The sequence below is a fragment of the Apodemus sylvaticus genome, chromosome 10 (genome assembly GCF_947179515.1).
Source record: "Apodemus sylvaticus chromosome 10, mApoSyl1.1, whole genome shotgun sequence".
Taxonomy (NCBI): domain Eukaryota; kingdom Metazoa; phylum Chordata; class Mammalia; order Rodentia; family Muridae; genus Apodemus; species Apodemus sylvaticus.
Window position 1 is genome coordinate 6,774,641 of NC_067481.1, and position 22,946 is coordinate 6,797,586.

The 22,946-nt window shown below is 46.7% G+C and overlaps 1 non-coding gene and 1 pseudogene across 1 annotated transcript; both read right to left on the reverse strand.

Annotated features, from left to right (window-relative positions):
• Positions 1–2,487: 2,487 nt before the first annotated feature.
• Positions 2,488–4,018, reverse strand: LOC127693529 (polypyrimidine tract-binding protein 1-like; annotated as a pseudogene).
• Positions 4,019–7,465: 3,447 nt separating this feature from the next.
• Positions 7,466–7,596, reverse strand: LOC127695660 (small nucleolar RNA SNORA70). Its single transcript, XR_007980035.1, has one exon. It is a non-coding gene; the product is annotated as a small nucleolar RNA SNORA70 (small nucleolar RNA).
• Between the last annotated feature and the right edge of the window lie 15,350 nt (positions 7,597–22,946).

Sequence of the window (22,946 nt, forward strand, 5' to 3'; positions counted from 1 at the left end):
GTTTTCTGTCAATCCCCCAGGCCTACGCCCGATACTCAGTACCATGGCAGCGCGGGCGCTGTCACCTTTGGTGATGAACAGCAATGTGGAACTGTAAGCTGAATAAACCCTTTCCTCCCCAACTTGCTTCTTGGTCATGATGTTTCTGCAGGAATAGAAACCCTGACTAAGACAAATTATTACCAGCATAGTGGAGTATTCCTGTGACAAACTGACCATGTTTTGGGGAAGACTGTGGAAGGATTTTGGAACTTTGAGTTAGAAGAGCCACTGGGATGTTAAGAGCTCTGTGGGATGTTGTGTAGGAGCTTGGAAGATAATGTTGAGAACAGTGCAGAAGATGGAGGCCTGGCTTGTGAAATTTCAGAGGGAAGATTAAAGACTCTTAATCAGGGCTATTGCTATTTTGATTGTGAAGTTTCTGTGGTTTTGATTAGCTGGAGCTGAAGAATCAACTGTGATTAACAAGATACCAGAACTACTAAAGTGAAACATTTGTATTACTGGGACTATTAATGCTGGTTATCTGGAGCTAAAAATTTAGTGGTGATTAAGAAGTGACCAGCATCATTGAAGTGACCTCTTCTGGGAAGTGTTTTCTGAGAACACAGAGGCTGTGTTCCAGAGATAGCCAAGGTTTTACTTCATGCTGTGGCTGGACTTGGTACTGTGTAAGAGTTGCCCAGGTGGTACTGGTTTTGAAGGCATGAAGGGGTCATGAAGAGTAGCTGAGGCTTGGCACTGTGAGAGACCATGGAAGGCCATTGGTGAAGGTGCAGCCTTAGTTGGAATTGATGGCCCAGGACTGAAGGGGTCATGCAAAGGAGCTGAGGCTTGGCACCATGAAGAGAGCCTGTGAGAGGCTATTGGTGAAACCTCATTGCAGTGGAAGACAGCAATGTTTTGGAGATGCCAGTACCATGAGATGACCACTAAGAACAGCAGCAGCAGTGGAGTACAGGCAGCTGGAGGCTAGAAGACAAGGTGTGTGCTACAAAGGGCAGAGCTGGAGAAGTGACCCAAGCCCTTGGAGGAGCCCAGAAGATTGTGAGTAGATCTCAGACACTGAACGGTTGGAGTTTGACTATGCTTTTGATTGTGACTGTGCCCTGATATTTTTCCCTCTTGAAGGAAGAAAGTATTTTAGTGGAGCCCACAGTTAAGAGACTTTTTAAAAGATTATAAAACTGATTTAATGGAAAGGTCTGCCCCTCTCCCTAATACACCATCTGGGATGGGGTAGATGTGGCCAGGGTCTGGCCTCAGGACAATACTGAGTCTGTGGTCATTACCAAAATACACACCTGTCACCATAAAAAAACTGCTGCACTGCCTCAGTCCCACAGGTATAAAGTCATAAATATTTACACTCTTCCACACCTTTCATAGGACCAGGGTGCAGGGAGCCCCTCCCATAAAAACAGGCTAGGATGGAGGTGGGTGTCTGGGAGGGACATTAAGGCCTAGAGGTCAACCCCTCAATTGGGCATAGTCAGAGGTGGGCAGAAAACAAAACTTTGGTCCAAAATTTGAAGGTAGAAATCCACAAGTCTCAGCTTTTTCTCTGGCCATGTCCTAGGCCCACCTGCAAGTTGGTCACTGGAAGGACCACATGGGACACAGAAGCTTAGGGTACACACTTATGATTGTATCTATCATTGCTATATAAAGTGGCTTAAAACTGTATCTCTTGGCTGGGCAGTGGTGGCACACGCCTTTAATCCCAGCACTTGGGAGGCAGAGGCAGGCAGATTTCTGAGTTCGAAGCCAGCCTGGTCTACAGAGTGAGTTCCAGGACAGCCAGGGCTGTACAGAGAAACCCTGTCTTTTTTTGGTTAAAAGATTTATGCGTTTTATGTATGTGATTGCTCTATCTGTATATAGATAGATGCGTGCCAGACAAGGTCATCAGATGCCAAGATAGATGCGTGTCAGCCACCATCTCTCCAGGCCCCAAAACCCTATCTTGAAAAACCGAAAACCAAACAACAAAAACCACAAAACTGTAATGGAAAAGATTCAGGTATTTGGTCAAGTAGAAATATTGCTAAGCACAGGTGTCTGTGATCACATGGAATAGAATACAAAGGTCACAGGAGGCTCGGCAGCTGAGGGTGGCCTAGGCTCTCTGGGCTGGCCAGGGGCATGGGAGAATCGTGTCACTAAGGGTGTAGGGGAGTGGCCCCAGCTCTGGCACAGAGCCTATGTATAGACCACCCGGCTCACCTGCAGGTCTAAAGACAACTGGTGGCCTTAGAGGGTGGGCATGCGGCCGTGAGGCATGCTGGTTTATAAGGCACAGAAAGTGGCTGTGTTTGGAGCACTGCTTTGGCCTCATGCCTGAGCCCCTCCAGTCATGGTGCAGGGACTGACTGGGCCTCTATGGCCCAAGCCATTTCCCATCACAGCAAAGGGGGCTAGATTTAATTTAAAAAAAACAACAGGAAACTGATATCTCTTTAAAATAAAAATCTCTGGTCTGTAAGGTCACTTCAGTTGCTTTTTTTTCTGGAATGGTGAAAGCTGACGCCGGCCCACAGGCACCCAGATGGTAGACTTGGAGAAGGACACTTGTAGGTGGTGGGTCTTGCCCAGGTCATGGTTGTGCAGTTCCATCAGCACCTGCCTTCCTCCTGCACGGAGTCCATCTGGATCAGAGCCATCTTGCAGTCCTTCTGGAAGAACATGAAGCCTTTGACCACACCACCATTGCTGGAGAAGAGGCCCTTGAGGTCATCCTCTGGCACAGAGGGCGGGATGTTGGAGAGGTTCAGGGTAGCTGATGGTGGAAAGATGTTCTGGAAGTTCTTGGAGCCTGGTTTCTTGAAGTGGTGTGGTGAGTTGCCGTAGCCCTTGGTCAGGCCCTGGTCCTCCTGTCCCTTGTGAGGCAGCTGCACACTCTGGGCACCGACATCCTATGAAGCTTGTAACCATTCGGGTGGCTCATGTCCAGTTGGGCCTGGCTGCCGTCTGCCATCTGCACAAGCGCATTCTCCTTATTGAACAGAATCTTAGCCCGTAGCACATTACCGTAGACACCGAAGAGAATAAAGAGGCTTTGGGGTGTGACCCTCTCAGGGCTCAGGTTGCTGACCAAAAGGACGGAATTCCCAGCGCCTGCCAGCCCTGGGATAGCAATGTGGCCAGCACAGCCATAGCATCAGCAGCAGATAGAAAGGCCAGGGAGTCAGGGCTCCATGGATATTAGGGACAGAGAGGCCAAAGGCTGCTGCCAAGGTCTAGTCCAGTGAAGGCTGGCTGTCTCCAGAGAGCAGGCCAGGAGGAGTGTAATCTTGCCTCTTATCATTGTTGTATTTGACGTTGAGACTGGTGACCATGGAGAAGTCAGTGCGCAGTGTGCAGCAGGCATTGTAGATGTTCTGGCCATCCAGGGCCAGCTTGGCGCGTTGTGTGCTCACAAGGTTAGCATCCCGCAGGAGCGCCTGGAACTGGTTGTTCTTGGTGAATGTGACGATCTTCAGGACTGTGCCACACGTCCGGCGTCACAGGGTAGAAAATGTTTTCCACAACGATCCTGAGCACTGGGCAGTGGAAGCTGCCAAGGCCAGGTTTCCAGACTGGAGGGAGTTTGCGGCCTGCAGGGCTGGCTGCCTGGGCATGTGCCTGGTTGGGCGAGCTATCGCTTCTGAGCTCTTTGTGGTTGGAAAACTGGATATAGACACTGACGTGTAGTAATTAACCAGAGTATTGGCAGCCTCCGATGGGTTCATTTCAATGAAGGCCTAGTTCTTCCCCTTCAGCATAAGGAGGATGGTAACCTTCCAAAGGGCAGCCCCAGGGAGATGACCTCGCCCTCGGTGACATAACTGGGTAGCTTGCAGACATGGATGACTCTGGAAGGAGCTCCTGTTGTCACATTTGAACTTCTTGCTATTATTTCTATTGGCTACTGAGGCAGAGCTGCTCTTGATGAAGAGGCCGTTGCTGAAAAACTCGGAGACAACTCATCGGATCCCCGCTTTGAACCCGTTACTATGTCTGAGACAATGCCATACATGGCGCACAGTGGAGACCACGGGGCATGGAGCAGAGGTGCAGGAATAGCTGAGACTTTTTTTAAAAAAAGATGTATTTATATATGAATACACCATTGCTCTCTTCAGACACACCAGAAGACGGCATCAGATCCCATTACAGATGGTTGTGAGCCACCATGTAGTTGCTGGGAATTGAACTCAGGACCTCTGGAAGAGCAGCCAGTGCTCTTAACTGCTGATCCATCGCTCCAGGCCCTAGCTGAGAATTTTAGTTGTAAAAAGACTTTGAATTTTAAAAGAGATTGGATATTTTAAAGGGATTGAAAATCTAATATCACTGGGCAGTGATGGCGCATGCCTGTAATCCCAGCACTCTGGGAGGTCCAGAGGCAGGCAGATTTCTGAGTTTGAGGCCAGCCTGGTCTACAGAGTGAGTTCCAGGACAGCCAGGGCTATACAGAGAAACCCTGTCTCGAAAAACCAAAACAAAACAAAAAAAAGGGGGGAGGCTGGAGAGATGGCTCAGTGGTTAAGAGCACTCACCGACTGCTCTTCCGAAGGTCCTGAGTTCAAATCCCAGCAACCACATGGTGGCTCACAACCATCTGTCATGGGATCTGACTCCCTCCTCTGGAGTGTCTGAAGACACCTACGGTGTACTTACATAAAAAAAAAAAAAATCTTAAAAAAAAAAAAAGAAAAAAAAGAAAAATGTAATATCCAAGAATGTGCAAAGACTGTGGGACTTTTAAAGCTTTTTAGATCTTGGGGATTAATGAGAAAGTATGTGTTGAGGCTTAATGTGTTTGTGTGTCAAGTTGACAAGAGCCCAATTGTACTGGCTGGTTTTGTGTCAACTTGACACAAGCTGGAGTTATCCCAGAAAAAGGAGCCTCCCTTGAGGAAGTGCCTCCATGAGATCCAGCTGTGGGGCATTTTCTCAATTAGTGATCAAGGGAGGAGGCCACTGTGGGTGGTGCCATCCCTGGGCTGGTAGTCTTGGGTTCTATAAGAAAGCAAGCTGAGCAAGCCAGGGGAAGCAAGCCAGTAAGGAACATCCCTCCATGGCCTCTGCATCAGCTCCTGCTTCCTGACCTGCTTGAGTTCCAGTTCTGACTTCCATTGGTGATGAACAGCAACATGGAAGTGTAAGCTGAATAAACCCTTTCCTCCCCAACCTGCTTCTTGGTCATGTTTGTGCAAAAAGAAACCTTGACTAAAACACCTATTTAGAGTTGTCCTGACCCACTAAGGTAGATTATGTCTAGTTCCCAATAAGAAATAGGCTGGGCAGTAGTGGCACACACCTTTAATCTTAGCACTTGGGATACAGAGACAGGAAGATCTCTGAGTTTGAGGACAGCCTGGTCTACAAAGTGAGGTCCAGGACAGCCAGGGCTATATAGAGAGATCCTGTCTCAAAAACAAAGCCAAACAGAAAAAGAACGAGTGCTGATCCTCTTTATCAACTACTTATACATGTACATGCTGGTTAAAGCTTTGTGCATTTATTCATGTGTGTGTGTACATGTAAGCCACAGGTTAATGCTAAATGCCCCCTTTCTCCCTTTCTTTCTGTTCTGGAATTCCCTATGTAGACCAGGCTGGCCTTGAACTCACAGAGCTCCCACTCACTGCCTTTGCCTCCTGAGCTGGAATTGAAGGCGTGCACCAAGACACTGGTCAATGCCTTTTTCAGGTTGCTCTCCACCTTTTTGAGACACTGAGTCTTTGAGCCACTTGAGTGCAATTGGGCTGGCCTTGTTAACCAGCAAGTAGCCTCCAGGCTCTTCCTGTCCCTGCCTCTCCAGGTATGAGGTGATAGGTGCGCAGTTCCTTGCCTGGATTTTTTTTCCTAGACAAGAATTAATACAAATGCTTTATTTAACAGTTGCAGGTCATTCCAATGGGCTAAGTGGTGGATATCCAGGACCCAACAGCAAGGTCAGCACCGCCTCTGAGCTTCCCTTCCTGACTCCAATAAGGGTGAGCACATCACCCTCTGGATCGGGGCCGTTGACATTTTGGATGATAGAGCAGCTGGTGTCGTTCCACTTGCACCTGTGTGCACTGTCCTGCGAACCGGTCCTGCCCAGCGCTTTGGCTACCCTAGCCAGCTTGATGGGTTGCCTGTGACTCGTGTCCATGACAGTGGTGACCTGGTGGAGAGAGCCCTTGCCTGGATTTTTATATGTGATCCAAACCTAGGTCTTCTTTTTTTGTGTGGCAAGCTCTTTTTAATAGGCGAGCTATCTCCCCAGAGCACCCTTTCCCTTTAATGCTGAAGGAAATCCCATCCAGTTCTTCTGTCCTTCATTGACGGCCATGTCTAACTCCTAACTAACTCCCATGGATCAGGCCTCTCCTCCTCCATAGCTCTCTCTCCTTCCTTCTTTCTTTCCTCCTTTTCTCCAGAATCTCATGCATTCTAGACAAATGTTCTATCACGGAGTTACACCTTATAGCATATCACACACACACACACACACACATACACATGCACACACTCTAGCTTCATTGGCACAGGTCAGAATGCTCAGTGGTTAAGAGCACTTGTTGCTCTTGCAGAGGATCTGGATTCAGTTTCTAGGGCACACATGGTGGTTCACAACCATCTGTAAGTTCTTTCCTTCCTTCCTTCCTTCCTTCCTTCCTTCCTTCCTTCCTTCCTTCCTCCCTCCCTCCCTCCTTCTCTCCCTCCCTTCCTTCCTTCCTTCCTTCCTTCCCTCATTTGTTGTTGTTTTGAAACAGGATTCTCTGTATACTCTTGACTGTCCTGGAACTTGCTTGATAGAACAAGCTGACCTCGGACTCAGAGATCCACCTGCCTCCCCACCCCCCTCCCCCAGGTGCGCCAGCACCCAGCTCCATCTGTAATGTTAGTTCCAGGAGGTCTGGCGCCTCTTCTCACCTCTGCAGACACCAAGCAAGCAGGTGATGCACAGACACATGGACAAAACACACTCACACATAAAATGAATAAATCTAAAACATCACATTATACATCCCAGGCCAACCTCAAGCTTGCAGTAATCCTCCTGATGCAGCATCCTGAATGACGGAATTTCAGGATCATGTGCTCTTCCTTTGCAGACTAGATGTGAAATTTATTAGTGAACATGGCTTGGTGGCATGTGGGACTCAGCACAGTGGAAGCCCTCTGAAGTGCAGGGCTACCACTCGTCCATAGGATAGTCGAACTGCTTCTCAGCTCCCGAGTCTTCAACTTCATATACATTAAACTTGGAAAAGCCTCGGTTCTTTGAGAGATGGATATTCTGGTGGCCAGAGAACTTGAACTTGGATCTGCAAAAGATCTCAGTCTTACATTCCTTAGTCTTCAGCTTAGTGGAGATAGATGTGATGACCTGGCCCAACCACCATGCCCCGGAGCCTCCCAAAGACCCTGAATACCTGTCTAGAATCTAAATTAGGACAGCATTGTGATCAGAGAGCTAAACATTCATTGAAGTCTCCAAGTTCCCTTAGGGGCAACTCAGGCAATAGGGTACCAACAGTACCAAGGAGGTCTCTGCTTGTAGCCATGGCATACCAGGCCCCCATGAGGAAAGGAACCTGGAGACCTCATTGGCTGCAGACATGGACTGTAGATCTCACATCTTTCATCCTCCATGTGTAGAAGGAAGCTGCCTGGTGCATCTTTGCTTGTGTATATATAAGCTATATAAAGGGAAAGGTTATCCCCATCTGACATACGTAAATATCAGGCTGACTAATTCTGTCCCTTCAGGTTGCCAGGCAGTTCTAGTATTTATATTGATTTCAGCTCGTGATACTTAGAGATTTAATTATCCCAGAAATCTAATGTTCGTGTTAATATATGAGAGGATCTCCATTTCTTACGCAGAGCCAAACATCTGAGAGCCGCTTGGTTTGTAGCTGCAGAAAAACTGCCAGCAAAACTCTGGGGCAAACTGCTCCACCCTTGCAAACTGAGGCAGAATGGAGAGGGGATTCCTGAATTTCCAAAGGTTTGTGGAGGCTCCTAAGATACCTGAAATATTCAGCTAGATAAAAACTGGAGGGTTAGAATAGCATAAAGCCTCGGAGCTGATAGGTAAGCAAGCTTGCTATTGTTTTTGTGTTTGAAGCAAAGGTGAAAGGTGTTATGTAGCTCAGCCAGGCCTTCAATTTACCTTGTTGTTGAATTCCCTTTTTTTTTTTTTTTTTTTTTTTTTTGGGGGATTTGGTTTTTTCGAGACAGGGTTTCTCTGTATAGCCCCGGCTGTCCTGGAACTCACTCTGTAGACCAGGCTGGCCTCGAACTCAGAAATCCACCTGCCTCTGCCTCCCAGAGTGCTGGGATTACAGGCGTGTGCCCCCACCTCCGGCTGTGATGTTGAATTCCTAATCCCCCTGCCTCTATCCCTCTATCACCATACCTACCTCTAGCTTATTTTCAGATGAAACAGACCTACAAACAAAACAAAAACAAACAGGCTGAACAAGGTACTGGGCCTTTAATCCCAACCCTCTATTTAAAAACTTTTTTTAAGATTACTTATTATCATATGTGAGTCTACTGTAGCTGTCTTTCAGACACTCCAGAAGAGGGCATCAGATCTCATCACAATGGCTGTGAGCCACTATTGTGGAACTGGGATTTGAACTCAGGACCTTCAGAAGAGCAGCCAGTGATCCCAACCGCTGAGCCATCTCTCCAGTCCCTAATCCCAACGCTCTTAAGAGTCAGTTGCAGGTGGATGTTTGTGAGTTTTCAGGCAGCCTCATCTATATAATAACTTTCAGACCAGTCAGGGCTACACTGTGAGACTCTCAAGGGTTAAAAGAAAATAAGCTGGTGAAAAGGAGCCTTTAAGTTCAGCAGTTAAGAAACCTTGCTGCTTTGCGGAGGATCTGGGTTTTGGTCCCAGAACTCACCTGGTGGCTCACAACTGTCAGTAACTCCAGTCTGTCACTCCAGGGGATCCAATGTGCTCTTCTGCATGCTGAAGGCCTCAGGAATGCACATAAGCCAAAAATAGGGCCTGGAGAGATGGTTCAGTGGCTAAAAGCACTGACTGCTCTTCCAAAGGTCCTGAGTTCAAATCCCAGCAACCACATGGTGGCTCACAAACATCTGTAATGAGATCTGACAACCTCTTCTGGTGTGTCTGAAGACAGCTACAGTGTACTTAGATATAACAATAAATAAATCTTTGAAAAAACTTTTAAAAATACACCCACACTAGAGCCTGCTATAGTTAGTTCTCTCCTTTAATGGTTCTGTAGCCATAGCGATGGTCATAGGCAGACGGAATGGACTTGACGTTCTAGCTGCTAATTCAAGCCGCTAGCCATATTTTATAGAAAGCTCAGCCAACAAATCATGTCTGTTACCACCAAGGGATTGGCTTTCCTTATGTCACCTCAGGCTCTGTGATGGAGCTGCTCAGGCAGGTGTGAGTCCTAGCGACAGCCTGATCCAGGTTGCTCAGTTTCCTTAGGGTCCTGACTGGCCATGTCCCTGTCGTGACCTACTTGTAATAATAATGATGCTATTTTTTTTAAAGATTTATTTATTTATTATATGTAAGCACACTGTCGCTGTCTTCAGATACCCCAGAATGAGAAGATCTCATTATGGATGGTTGTGAGCCACCATGTGATTGTTGGGATTTGAACTCAGGACCTTCGGAAGAACAGTCAGTGCTCTTAACTGCTGAGCCATCTCTCTAGCCCCTGGTGCTATTTTTTTTTTTAATTGAGGCCCCTCACTTTTTTGTGGTCAAGGATCTATGTATTCCAGGCTGGCCCTTAAACCAGTTACATAACCAAGGATGGCCGTGAGCTTCTGATCCTCCCTGTCTACCTCCTGGGTGCTGGGATTATAGGCATGCACCACTATGGCTAGGTTCACGTGTGGTGCTGGCGATCAAAACCAGGCAAACATCCTACCAACCAAGCTACAGGGGGAGGACAGGAACAGCTTTTTAAAGAACTTATAATACGAACATCATTATTATAATCTAAGAACATCATAATATGAATTATTTCATTCTATTGCGTCAGGGTGACATCCTAAATGAACATCATAATGTGTATTATTTCATTTTGGAATAAAACCTTCAGACACTGAAAATCCTTGCCAGAGAAAAGGGCACTAGTCATGGTGGTACGAACCTGTGATCCCAGGTCTTGGGAGGTAGAGGCAGGGGGATGGGAAGTTCAAAGTCAACTCCTCGTACCACGTAGTGAGTGTGATGTCATGCTGGATTACGTGAGACCCTGCCAGACAGCAACCACTTCCACCAAGGCAAACTACAAATTTGAGGCCAGTTTGTATAGACATATGCCTGTGTGTATGGATACATATATAGAAACTTTTCTTAAGAGAATGAGCAGGGCAGTGGCAGCAGCACACGCCTGTAATCCCAGCACCCTAGAAGGCAGAGGCAGGCGGATTTCTGAGTTCGAGGCCAGCCTGGTCTACAGAGTGAGTTCCAGGACAGCCAGGGCTATACAGAGAAACCCTGTCTCGAAAAACCAAAAACCAAAAAAAATGTCAGACAGAGAAAGAAAAGGGCAATAGGCGTACATCTTGCCACTGCGGTTTCTAGACCCTGTAATGACTGAGACCCTGCTCTGGGCCCGAAAGCCAGAAAGACCAAACAAAGCTGTGTTTCATTCACTCAAGCAGGCAGGGAAAATGCAGCCGTGGGGCTTATTAAACAAGTGGGGAAAACATTAGTTCTGTTCTTTAGGAACCGCCAAGTATTGAAACTGTGGGGAACAAAGATTCTGAGGTGAGAGGGGAGGGGCCTGTTCATCCTGTTTCTGTTTTGGTTCCAGGGAAATCGGATTTCCATTGCATGGGATGCAACTGGATATTTCCTCCGTCCTCCGTGGCTGGGACCTGGCAAGCACTGTTTCCTGGCACTCGAAGAGCCGCAAGTCCCAGCAGCGAGGTCAAATCCATTTTTGGAGCCAAAGAGCAGCATTCCTTTACAGTTAGTTAGCTTTACAACCGCCAAGGCCGCTCCTGCCCGCCTGGTCTAGAGGGACATCTACCGGCAACAAAGGGAACTGTCCCGATTGCCCAGACAGGTGAAAATTCCGTGTTCGGACAGATTGTATCCCTCACTACACTCTAATTGATGATGTCTTAGGGTTTCTATGGGGGCTGCTTACTGGCTTGCTCTCCATGTTTTCTTATAGAAAGGACCCCTAGCCCAGGCGTGGCACCTCACTGAGCTGGTTTCTTCGCCATCAATCGTGAATTAAGAAAATGCCCAGCTGGAGGCAGAGAGAGGCAGGCAGATCTCTTTGAGTTCAAGACCAGCCTGGTCTACGGAGCAAGTTCCAGGAGAGCTAAGGTAACACAAAGAAACTTTGTCTTGAAACAAATACAAAACAACAACAACAAAAAGAATAGATAAAAAGAGAGAAAGAAAGATGCCCTACAGGCCTGCTTACAGCGCAATTGTATGGAGACATTTCTTTTTAAAAAAAAAATTATTTATTCTATGTAAGTACACTGTAGCTGTCTTCAGACACCCCAGAAGAGGGCATCAGATCTCATCACCACAATGGCTGTGAGCCATCATGTGTTAATCAGGATTTGAACTCAGGACCTTTGGAAGAGCCGTCAGTGCTCTTAACCGCTGAGCCATCTCTCCAACCCGAGCCATCTGTTTGTTTACGTTCTCTCTTCTCTAGCTTGTATGAAGTTGACATAAAACTGTCCTGGACAGTAAGCATCTTGAAGTTGTTCCTCGGGAATGCTGGAGGGACTGGGGACTTAGCTGATTGGAAGACTCTCATGGCTTCCCGCCTACAGACCTCAACACTGACAGACAAAGGCTGTATTGCCAGGTGTGGCCACACATGCCTGTCATCCCAGCACTTGGGAGGCTGTCAGGAGGATCATGAGTTTGAGGCTAGCCTTGGTGACCTCCTGAGAGTTTGACTCAATAAACAAAAGACCACAAGAAAACCTGAAGTGTGCTTTAAGACATTTTTGTTTGCTTTGGTTTTTTTGTTTGTTTTCTTTTTGAGACAGGGTAGCCCTAGCTGTCCGGAAACACTCGTAGACCAGGCTGGCCTTGAACTGACAGAGATCCATCTGCTCCTGCCTCCCAAGTGCTGGGATTAATGGTATGTACTATGACATCCACAGACTTGCAGAAATTATTTTTGTTTGTTTCTTCCTTATCTTTCTTTCGTTATTTTTATTTTTATTTTTTGTTCTTCCTTCTTCTTTTTTTTTTTTTCTTTCTTTTCGAGACAGGATTCCTCCTAGTACTTGCTGTCCTGGACTCACTCTGTAGACCAGGCTGGCCTCAAACTCAGATCTACCTGCCTCTGCCTCCTGAGTGCTGGGATCAAAGGTGTGCACCACCCCATACCGCACACCACTTTGTCAGCTGAATGTCAGTTTCCACATCAGTGCTGAGAATGAACTTTCAGTTCCTACATGTCTGGAGGAGCTGGAGGGAGGGGGAGGGGGGAGGGGGAGGGGGAGGGGGAGGGGGAGGGGGAAAGGGAGGAGGAGAAGGGAGAGCGGAGAGGAGGAAGGAGGGAGGGAGGAGGGAGAAGGGGAGGCGGGAGGGGGAGAGAGGGAGAGAGAGACCTAACTCCAGGTCTTGGCAGTGACTGTCCTGAGTTTTATGTGAGTCGTTTGTCTGCTGGAAGCAGGTTGCTTGGCTGTGGGTTGGCAGCGGACTGTGCCCTCTCAGAGAGACATGGGAAAATAATAAACAATGGAGCTGAGAATGGTGGCACACGCCTCTAATCCCAGTGCTTGGGAGGCAGGTGCGCCCCACCCGTGTGCTAGGTCAGCCTGGTCTATTTAGTGATACTGTGTCTAAAAACAACAGCAAAAGAGACAAGGAATAAGGAAAAAAATAAAGGAGACTGGAGAGATGGCTCAGTGGTTAAAGCACTGACTGCTCTTCTGAAGGTCCTGAGTTCAAATCCCAGCAACCACATGGTGGCTCACAACCATCTGTAATAGGATCTGATGCCCTCTTCTGGAGTTTCTGAAGACAGCTACAGTGTACTCATATATAACAATAAATCTTGAAAAAAAAGAAAGTAGAATGAAAGAATGGGGTGCCCAGTGAGGTGTCTCATGGGGTACAGGAACTTACAGTCATGCTTGACCCTCTGAGTTTGATCCCTGGGACCCACAGGGTAGAAGGAGAGAGAGGCAGCTCCCACAACTTGGCCTTTGACCTCCACACACACTGTAAATAAATAGTGCTTTTTTTCTAAAGAAAACTGGAACAGAGGTGTAAGCTCAGTGGGTAATCCTAAACGAGTGCACACAGGAGGCTCTAGGTCTATCCCCAGCACCAAAATAGCAGCAACAATAGTGATAGTCTGCAAACTGTGTAACTGTTTTATTTGCAATCATCCGATGATTGAGGTTTAAGAAAAAAGTTTGTGCTGTCACCTGTAAATTTTTTTTTGGTTTTTTGCATTTTTGGTTTTTTGAGACAGGATTTCTCTGTAGAGCCCTGGCTGTCCTGGAACTCACTCTGTAGACCAGGCTGGCCTTGAAGTCAGAAATCCGCCTGCCTCTGCCTCCTGTACATTTTCAGTTTGGTTTTTATCACATTTATTTTATGTGTGTGTCCCTGTATATGGGCTCCTACATGTGGACTTATACCACAGCGTTTATGTGGGAATCAGAGTTTAGCAAGTATTCCATGAACATATCCTGGATGGTGGATGGTGAAGATGTATCCAGGTTAGTGGTCTTCGGCTGGGTGTGGCAGGGCAGCCCTGTGATCCCAGTGCTTGGGAGGCAGAGGCGTGATGATGACCGTCAGCTCCAGATCAGTCTGGTTCAAATGGTAAGCACTAGGGTGTGTGTGTGTGTGTGTGTGTGTATGTATGTATGTATGTATGTGTGGTGTGTATGATGCATGTGTGTATGTGTGGTGTTTGTAGTGTGTATAGTATGTGTGTGGTGTGTGTGTATATGGTTTGTGTGTATGTATGGTGCATGTGTGTATGTGGTGTGTATGTGTGTATGTGGTATGTGTGTGTGTGATGTGGGGGGGGGCAGGGAGGTGGATGCATGTGTTAAAGGACTCTTGTAGGAGCTGAGTCTCTGCTTCCGTCACTTACTTGTGTCCCAGGTATTAAAAAGCCCAGTGGTCAGGCTTGGTGGCAGGCACCTTTCCCTGCTGAACCATCTTGCCAACCCTGCTTTGTTTCTTTAAGGCAATGCTTTGTCCTTTTACCCAGGCTCCTGGACTCAAATGATTCCCCTGCCTTCTCTCCCTAAGTATTGAGAAAACCAGAGTCTCAGTCTTCCTCGTGCTACAACCCTTTAGGGCAGTTCCCTGCTGTGGTGACCCTAACCTTAAAATTCTTTTTTTTTGTAATGTATTTATTATATGTAAGTACACTGTAGCTGTCTTGAGATACTCCAGAAGAGGGCACCAGATCTCATTATGAATGATTGTGAGCCACCATGTGGTTGCTGGGATTTGAACTCAGGACCTTCAGAAGAGCAGTCGGTGCTCTTAATCGCTGAGCCATCTCTCCAGCCCCAAAATTATTTTCTTGTTTGTTGTGGTGCCACACACCTTTAACCCCAGTATTTGGGAGGTAGACACAGGTGGATTTCAGAGTTCCACATGGTCTACAGAGTGAGTTCCAGGGCAGCTAGGGCTACACAGAGGAACCGTGTCTTGAAAACGCAAAAACCTAGCCGGGCAGTGGTGGCACATGCCTGTAATCCCAGTACTCTGGGAGGCAGAGGCAGGAGGATTTCTGAGTTTGAGGCCAGTCTGGTCTACAGAGTGAGTTCCAGGACATCCAGGGCTATACAGAGAAACCCTGTCTCGTAAAAAACAAAATCCAACCTCCCCCCCCCCAAAAAAAAAAGAAAGAAAAAAGAAAAACCAAAAACATAATTTTGTTGCTATTTCATAAGTATAATTTTACTACATTTATGAGTCATAATGTAAATATCAATATTCAGGATATCTCATATGGGGCCCACAAAGGAGTTGGGACCCACAGGTTGAGAACTTGTTTAAGGATTTTTAGATACATTGTTTCATTTAAAGCTCTTGGCAACTATACATAGTAGATAGTCTTTCATTTTGTAGATGGAAATTTATTCCTAGAAGCAAGGGTCCCTCACTGCTGTGTAGTCTTACTACAGAGGATGCCTAAGAGGAGAATGGAAAAGGAGCCACCTGCTTTGGCCCAGTGGGGATTGTTGATTACCCTGATAGGGTTCAAAAAAAAAATCTTGATAGTTCAGATCAGAGAGAGCTTGAAGAAAGAGACAGAGTGACAACATCAGAGGGCTGGAGAGGTGGCTCAGTGGTTAAGAGCAGTTGTTGCTCTTGCAGAGGACCTGGGTTCAGTTAGCAGGTGTGAGTGGCTTGCAACCATCTCTACCTCCCTTTCCAGGGGATCTGATGCCTTCCACTCTGTAGGTACAAAGTACACATGAGGTGCACATACATGTAGGCAAACACACACAGAATTGAGGACACGAATCAGCAGCAGACTGCTTTGCTTTTCTTTTTCTGGAGCTAAGGACCAAGCCCAGGGCCTGGTGCATGCTAGGCAGATACTCGACCACTGAGCAAAATCCCCAAACCCAGGGCAACTTTTCCTTTCTTTCCCTAAAGATTTATTTATCTATTATGTATACAGTATTGTGTCTGCATGCCAGAAGAGGTCACTGGATCCCAGTATAGATGGTTGTGAGCCACCACAGTGTGGTTACTGGGAACTGAACTCAGGACCTTAACCGCTGAGTCATCTCTCCAAATCCAGCAACCTTTCTGAAGTTCGACTTTCAAACAGAACATCGTTTTGCTCTGTCAGATTTGGAGGGAAGAGGTTTTAAATGCAAGATGATAATGTGGCATTTTGTGCGCAAAAAATGATGGCCTTGGAGAAAGGGGAAGTTGATGCAGGAGAGAGGGAGGGCATCAGTGAGGAAAACCTTACTCTTTATCAGTTTCCATGGACTTCAGATAGAGAGGATGAAGACAGGGAGGGAGGAAGGGAGGCAGCCCAGGGAGACACCCTGAGTTGTCATTGTACTCCCATGGCTGAGCTCTTTCCTTCAGCTGAGTAAGAGAGAGTAGCACCTGTGAATGAGAAGAGAGGACATGGCAGCTTGAGAGCCCAAAGCAGGAAACAGCAGAGGATCCACAGGTTCTACAGCCAGGGATGAGGTTCCACTCAAATTTGAAGTTGAAAATTTAAAAAAAAATTAAATTATCATTATTTTACTTTATGAGTGTGGGTGTTTTGCCTGACTCTACATCTGTGTCTTCAGTGGGCTTTGGAGCACCTGGAACTGGATGTTGTAAGCTGTTAGGGGGGGTGCTGGGAATCGAACATAAGTTACTTTGCAAGAGCAGCCAGAGCTCTTAACCACAGAGCCATCTCTCTGGCCTTTGAAATTGCAGATTTGGGGGGGGGGGGGTCACTCAGCTTATTGAGTGCATTTTAAAACCTACTTCTGTCTTAGAAGAAGAGAAAAAAGCAGGAGAGGGAGGAATCGGGCCTCAGTGTTTAACGGGTACAGAGTTTCCATTAGAGATGAGGAAAACCTCTGAGGGCAACCTGAGCGTGTCCTGTGTCCCGGTTCCCCTAGCGCACCAGGAGGATCATTTGAGTTTATTGCTTCACTGAAGACTGGGATGTGGCTCCGTTGGCACGGTGCTTGCTTAGTATGCACAGCCTACTCTGAGCTGGGCATGGTGGCAGAGGTTGCTTCTGAACTACCCAGTGATGGCAGATGATAGTGAGCCATCTCTCTCTCTCTCTCTCTCTCTCTCTCTCTCTCTCTCTCTCTCTCTCTCTCTCTCAGATTTATTTATTATATATGAGTTCACTGTACCTGTCTTCACACACACCAGAGGAGGGCATTAGATCTCATTACGGATGGTTGTGAGCCACCATGTGGTTGCTGGGATTTGAACTCAGGACCTCTGGAAGAACAGTTGGTGCTCTTAACCGCTGAGCCATCTCTTAAGCCCTTGACTCTATCCGTTTAATGATCAGAATGAGTCCTTGGAGAGCTATGGACCCAGAAACAGAAAAAGGGCAAGCCTCTTCCAAACTTGACCTTGGAACCTCTCTCTTCAGAGAGCTGTCAAGACCAAAGTCTGCTTGTTCATTAGGCTTTTACGCATTAATTTATTTATACTCTGGCACTGAGAAGCATCAGCCGCCCAGCTCCACACCACTTTCCTGGCATTTCCCAGTTGCAGGCAGCAAGAAGTCCTAGGGAAGCACTTGAGTGTCATTCCCTCAAGTTCCCTCCCATCCGGGGCTATTAACATTTGATTCCTGTAATGGGATTCCCAAGAGTCATTCCGAAGTATTCAGAAGGCACTGCCATTCAGGGGCGGTTCCAAAGGTGACAAAGGTGACAAGCCTGAGTCACCTGAAACTGTTTAAGTTCATATTTCTGGAACCTTCTCAGAACTAATAATTGGAAATCTATGGGATCCTGGAACTTCAAACAAATCACAGCACACACCCTCCATTAGAGATTTGTTGCACTTAAAAGAATTACTGGCCCTCTTCTCCACCTTACATGCTTCCTGCTCTGTGTAGAGGGCCTCCAGCCTGGCTCTGCCTGCTGTTCTAAACATTCAGGCCCCATTTCCTCTGCAGAGCCTACACCATCAGCCTCTCCTTTCTTTCTCTATGCTTTGTTTTGTTGTTTGGTTGATTTTGGTTTCTCAAGACAGGGTTTCTCTGTGTAGCCCTGGCTGCCTGGTACTCACTCTGTAGACCAGGTTGTCCTCTAACTCAGATACCCACCTGCCTCTACCTCCTGAGGACTGGATTAAAGGTGTACATGACGACTATATATACCTGACTCCTTCTTTCTGCTTTTTTTTGTGTGTGTTTTTGTGTTTTGTTTTGTTTTTTCTCGAGACAGGGTTTCTCTGTGTAGCCCTGGCTGTCCTGGCACTCACTCTGTAGACCAGGCTGGCCTCAAATGCAGAAATCCACCTGCCTCTGCCTTCCAAGTGCTGGGATTGAAGGTGTGTACCACCACTGCCCGGCTATTTGTGCTTTTAATAATTTTTTTTGAGACCCAGTCTCAGTGTGTAGCCCAGGCTGGCCCGGCACTCACTCTGTAGATCAGGCTGGCTTCAATCTGGCTACCTCTGCCTCCTGAGTGCCGGGATTAAAGGTGTGTGTGTGTGTGAGACTTCCATCCTGCCAGGGCTCTTAGAGCTTTGCTCTGCTGTAGCCCACTGTTTGGAAGTGAGACTTTATTACAACTATTACTACTTTATAAAGTAATTGGGAGGGCTGGAGGGATGGCTCAGTGGTTAAGAGCACTGACTGCAGTTCTGAAGGTCCTGAGTTCAAACCCCAGCAACCACATGGTGGTTTACAACCATCTGTAATGAGATCTGGCACCCTCTTCTGGTATATCTGAAGACAGCTACAGTACAGTGTACTTAACATATAAACAATAAATAAATCTTTGAAAAAAAAATAAAGTAATTGGGAGCTGGGTGGTGGTGGCACACACCTGTAATCCAAGCACTCTGGGAGGCAGAGGCAGGTGGATTTCTGAGTTTGAGGCCAGCCTGGTCTCCAGAGTGAGTTCCAGGACAGCCAGGGCTACACAGAGAAACCCTGCCTCGAAAAATACCAAACACACACACACACACACACACAAAGTAATTGGGGACAGTGACTCATAAGAAAGCATAGTGGGGCTGGGGAGATGGCTTCATGAGCAAGAGCACTTTCTAGGAAAGCAGGAGGGTTTGAGATCAAATCTCCATCCAGCAGCCACGTGCAAAATGGACATAGCTTTTTGTGTCTCTAAGCCCAGCTTTGGGGAGTAAAGTCAGACAGATCCCATGAGCTCACTGGCCAGCCAGCTGAGCCAGAACTGTAAACTTCTGGTTCAGTGACAGAACGTAGAGAAACACGGAGAAAGAATGGGAGGAGTGGGGGTGGGGGATCCTTAAGGCAGTCGAGCTTACAGGGTCAGCAGAGAAAATGTGAACAGAATTTTTAAACAACCACTAAACAGAAGCAAGGTGATGTGGGTGTCTGGGGGGTGGGGGTGGCGGCCTCCCCTGAACGCCTGGTACAATGTAGGCCAGCTCCTAAAGGGTCAGAGACAGGCAACAAAACAGTAAATTTCAGGGCAATGCCTAGGTCTCACCTGCAGGTGGCAGTATGATAACTCATAAAAGTCACAGGTAGAAACCTTTTCTCTCTAAGGGTTCCAAAGGCCCCCCTCGCCCCTCCTCCAGCAACAAAGTTCGGGGTGCACAGAAGCTGGAGGGCATGAGGGACACAGCAGACACACTTCTGGTGACTAATTTACATTCAGATGTGGTTGATTTGGTCAGCCAAAGTTTTCACGTCCCATTTTGGCACGATTACTATTCCTTTCAAATATTATTTTCCAGATCTGATATATTTAGATGTATTTTTATACAGACACCCTCAGAGTATTTTTTTAATTACAACTACAGTTGAAACAGACATACATAGTTCGTTTTTGTTGTTGTTGTTGTTGTTTTTGTTTCAGGGGCTGGAAAGATGGCTCAGTGATTAAGAGCACTGAATGTGCTTCCCAAGTTCTATTCCCATGGCAGCTCATGACCATCTGTAACTTCAAGATCTGACACCATCTCACATAGATATGCATGCAGGCAAAGCACCAGCGCACGTAAGCTAAAAGGACATTTAAAAAAATCCTTTTCAGTGCCTACTGTTTGTCTGAGATACCCATCACCCACTTCCTCAGCTTTAGCTGCTACCACCACACAAAAAGCGGCCCACCCTCATCTCCATTCGTGTGCCTATCTGTCCACTTACTTCTTTCACAATGGGTACCAAGAAGACAAGGAAGGAAGTGTGCAGTCGTGTCTGTCCCAAGGCTCTGGACCAGGTAGACTTAAGCCAGAAGTATAACGGTGAATTTTATTAAAAAAAATTTTTATTTTTAATTATGTGTATGTACTGGGAGGGTTTATGCATGTGAGGATGGATGTCCATGGAAATCAGAGACTTTACATAACCATGAAGCTAGAGGTAAACAGGAGGCTGTGAGCTGTCCTGTATGGGTGCTGGAATCAAACTCAGGTCCTTTATAAGAACATTACATACTCTTAACCAATGGACTATCTGCCCAGCCCCATGCCTCATTTAATTCTGAGAAAGGGTCTGATATAGCCCAGGTTGGCCTTAAACTTGCTATGTAGTGGAGAATGACTTGAACTAACTTCCCAATCCCTTTCCTCTATGTGCTTGAGTTATAAGCGTGCACAACCGTACCTGGGTGTGGCAGGAATTTAGAAGAAAACACTGACTTGGGGACCTAAATATAGGGGGAAAGGCCAACTGAAGAGAGGAAATTGCATTAGCAAAGATATGGATGTTCAAAAGATGTGGCACCTTCCGGAAACCACAATGGTGTTAAGGGAGATGGTGGGAGCCTTGAACTGTGCAGGGACGGCTCACAGGCAGCCACTGAGCCTTAAGAGGCTTGCAACAGACTTCAAACATTATCTTGTGGATGATAAATATCTTAGTTCTAATTGGTTTTCCACTCTGCACTCACAGTGATAAAGTGGTTTTGATGATGAAAATCAGGCTGTGGCCCAGCCCTGCTTTAGCACGCCATGGAGCAGGGTGCCCGGGGAATCTCCAACAGTCTCGACCACCCCATACTGCATGCACGCTTCTTTAGCCTACACTCCTCACTTCCTCTTAGGCTAACCAGAGTCCCAGCCTAAACCCCAGTTCCTCTGCCTTCGTTGGTTCTGGAAGAAGTTCCCGGTTGCGTTCTCCCAAAGCCACCAGCACAGCCTGGGTCATATTTTTAGAACTGTCTTTTACATTCGGCGTCAAACCCTAGGCAGAAAAAATCCTGCTCACCGAAGGAAGATGCTTAGTTCATGTCGGTAGGGGACAAACGCAAGCACATTCTGGCTCTTTCTACCTGTATGTCCTGGAGGGTTGCATCCTCCATTTAAAAGCCAGCACACCCTCGCTTCCTCCCCCTCCCCTTCCTGTGCCACCCGCCCACTCGGAGACTTCTCCTTTCCTCTAATATCCTCTTTGACTGGCAGTACAATCTGCTATAAGTATAATTGCAAACACTTGCCTAGACAGAAGAGGAGTTAATGCTCAAGGTCTGATGGAAGCATGATCTTTTCTTGTTTATTGCTTGGAACAGGGTCTTATATTGCCTAGGCTGGCTTTGTATGTCCTATGTATCTCAGGATGGCTTTGAACTCCAGATGCTCTTGACTCCACTACCCGAGTGTTGGGATTATAGGTGTGTACCAACACACCTAGTAATAATTTATTATTATTTATTATTACTATTTTTATGTGTATATGTGTTTTGTCTGTCTGTCTGTCTGCCTGCCTGCCTGTCTCTGTAATTTGTGCATGCTCAGTGCTTCAGGAAGCTAAAGAGGGTGTTAGATCCTCTGCAGCTGGAGCTAGAGAAGAGTGAGCCACACGTGGGTGCCGGGAATTGAACCCAGGTCCTCTGAAAGAGCAGAGTGTGACCTTAGCCTTTCGCTCATCTCGCCAGACTCTGTTTTTTGTTAAGTTTTAATTTTGAGTATGTGTGTGTACCTGTGTGTGTGTGCCTGCCTGTGTGTGTGTGCCTGTGCCTGTGTGTGTGAGCGCATGCACTGAGGTGCTCTCAGAGATCAAAGGCATTGGCTCTTCCTAGAGTTGGAATCACAGGTGGCCGTGAGCCACCTAGAGTAAATGGTGGGAACCAAACTCAGGTTCTTTACAGTGTGCCTTTCAACTACTGAGCCATTTCTCTAGACCTAGTTATTTTGATATACTGGGTCTCTCTGTGTAGCTCTGGAGATCCTGTGACTTATTATATAGACCAGATTGACCTCAAACTCCTAGAAATCTGTCTGCCTCTGCCTCCTGAGTGCTATTACCACAGTTGGCTAGACACACACACACACACACACACACACACACACACACAATTTTATATAGTCCAGTTTGGTCTCAAGTTTGATAGTAGAGGATGACCTAGAACTCTTGATCTTCCTGCCTGACTTCTCCATGCAGGCACAGCTATGCCCAGATATGTTACCATGTGATGTCACTTCAATTTCTTCCCTTTTAATCCCTGGGTTAGAGCTAGGACCCAGGTCTTACACTCGCCAGTCTCTGTCCTGGTCTGCCTCCCATATTCCCATATTCTGTCCTACAAATTTGTGGACTCTAAGTCTGAACGGTAGTGTTACTTTACAAATGACCTCATTATACTCCTTCTCCAGTTTTCAGTATTTGGGATCCAGCGATGACAGGTGGATGTGATGACAGGACGCGATGACAGTGGACACGTTTCTGGGGCTTTCCTCTGCCCTCTATAAATATGGTCTGGTCAGGATGAAGATTTGGAATGCCCTGAATCTGAGTAGTCCTAACACTGGAGTGTTGTGTGAGAATCTACTCATTCCCAAGCCACACCTCTTTTGTGACAGATTTCCACGCTGCTCTTCAGTACGCAGACACACTTAATGGATTGAAACTTACCCTCCCTTCTTTCCCCTTCTCTCTGCAGAGCAGCTAAGTCCTCCTCTTCCTCCTTCCAATTTTAAAGGTAGGACTGGGTTAATTTGGGGCATATTATATTTTGTATTCCTTATTAACATCTTTTCCTTGAAAATTTTGTTTTGGCTGGGCAGTGGTGGAACATGCTTTTAATAGCACTTGGGAGGCAGAGGCAGGCAGATTTCTGAGTTCGAGGCCAGTCTGGTCTACAGAGTGAGTTCCAGGACAGCCAGGGCTACACAGAGAAACCCTGTCTTGAAAAAACCAAACAAAAAAAAAATGGTTTTGTTTTTAGTGACAGGATCTTGTCATACAGCTCAGGATAGACTCAAAACCCCTTAAAATTATTTTTTACTTTATTTGTATGAGTGTTTTGCCTACAAGTATGTATGTGTACCATATGTG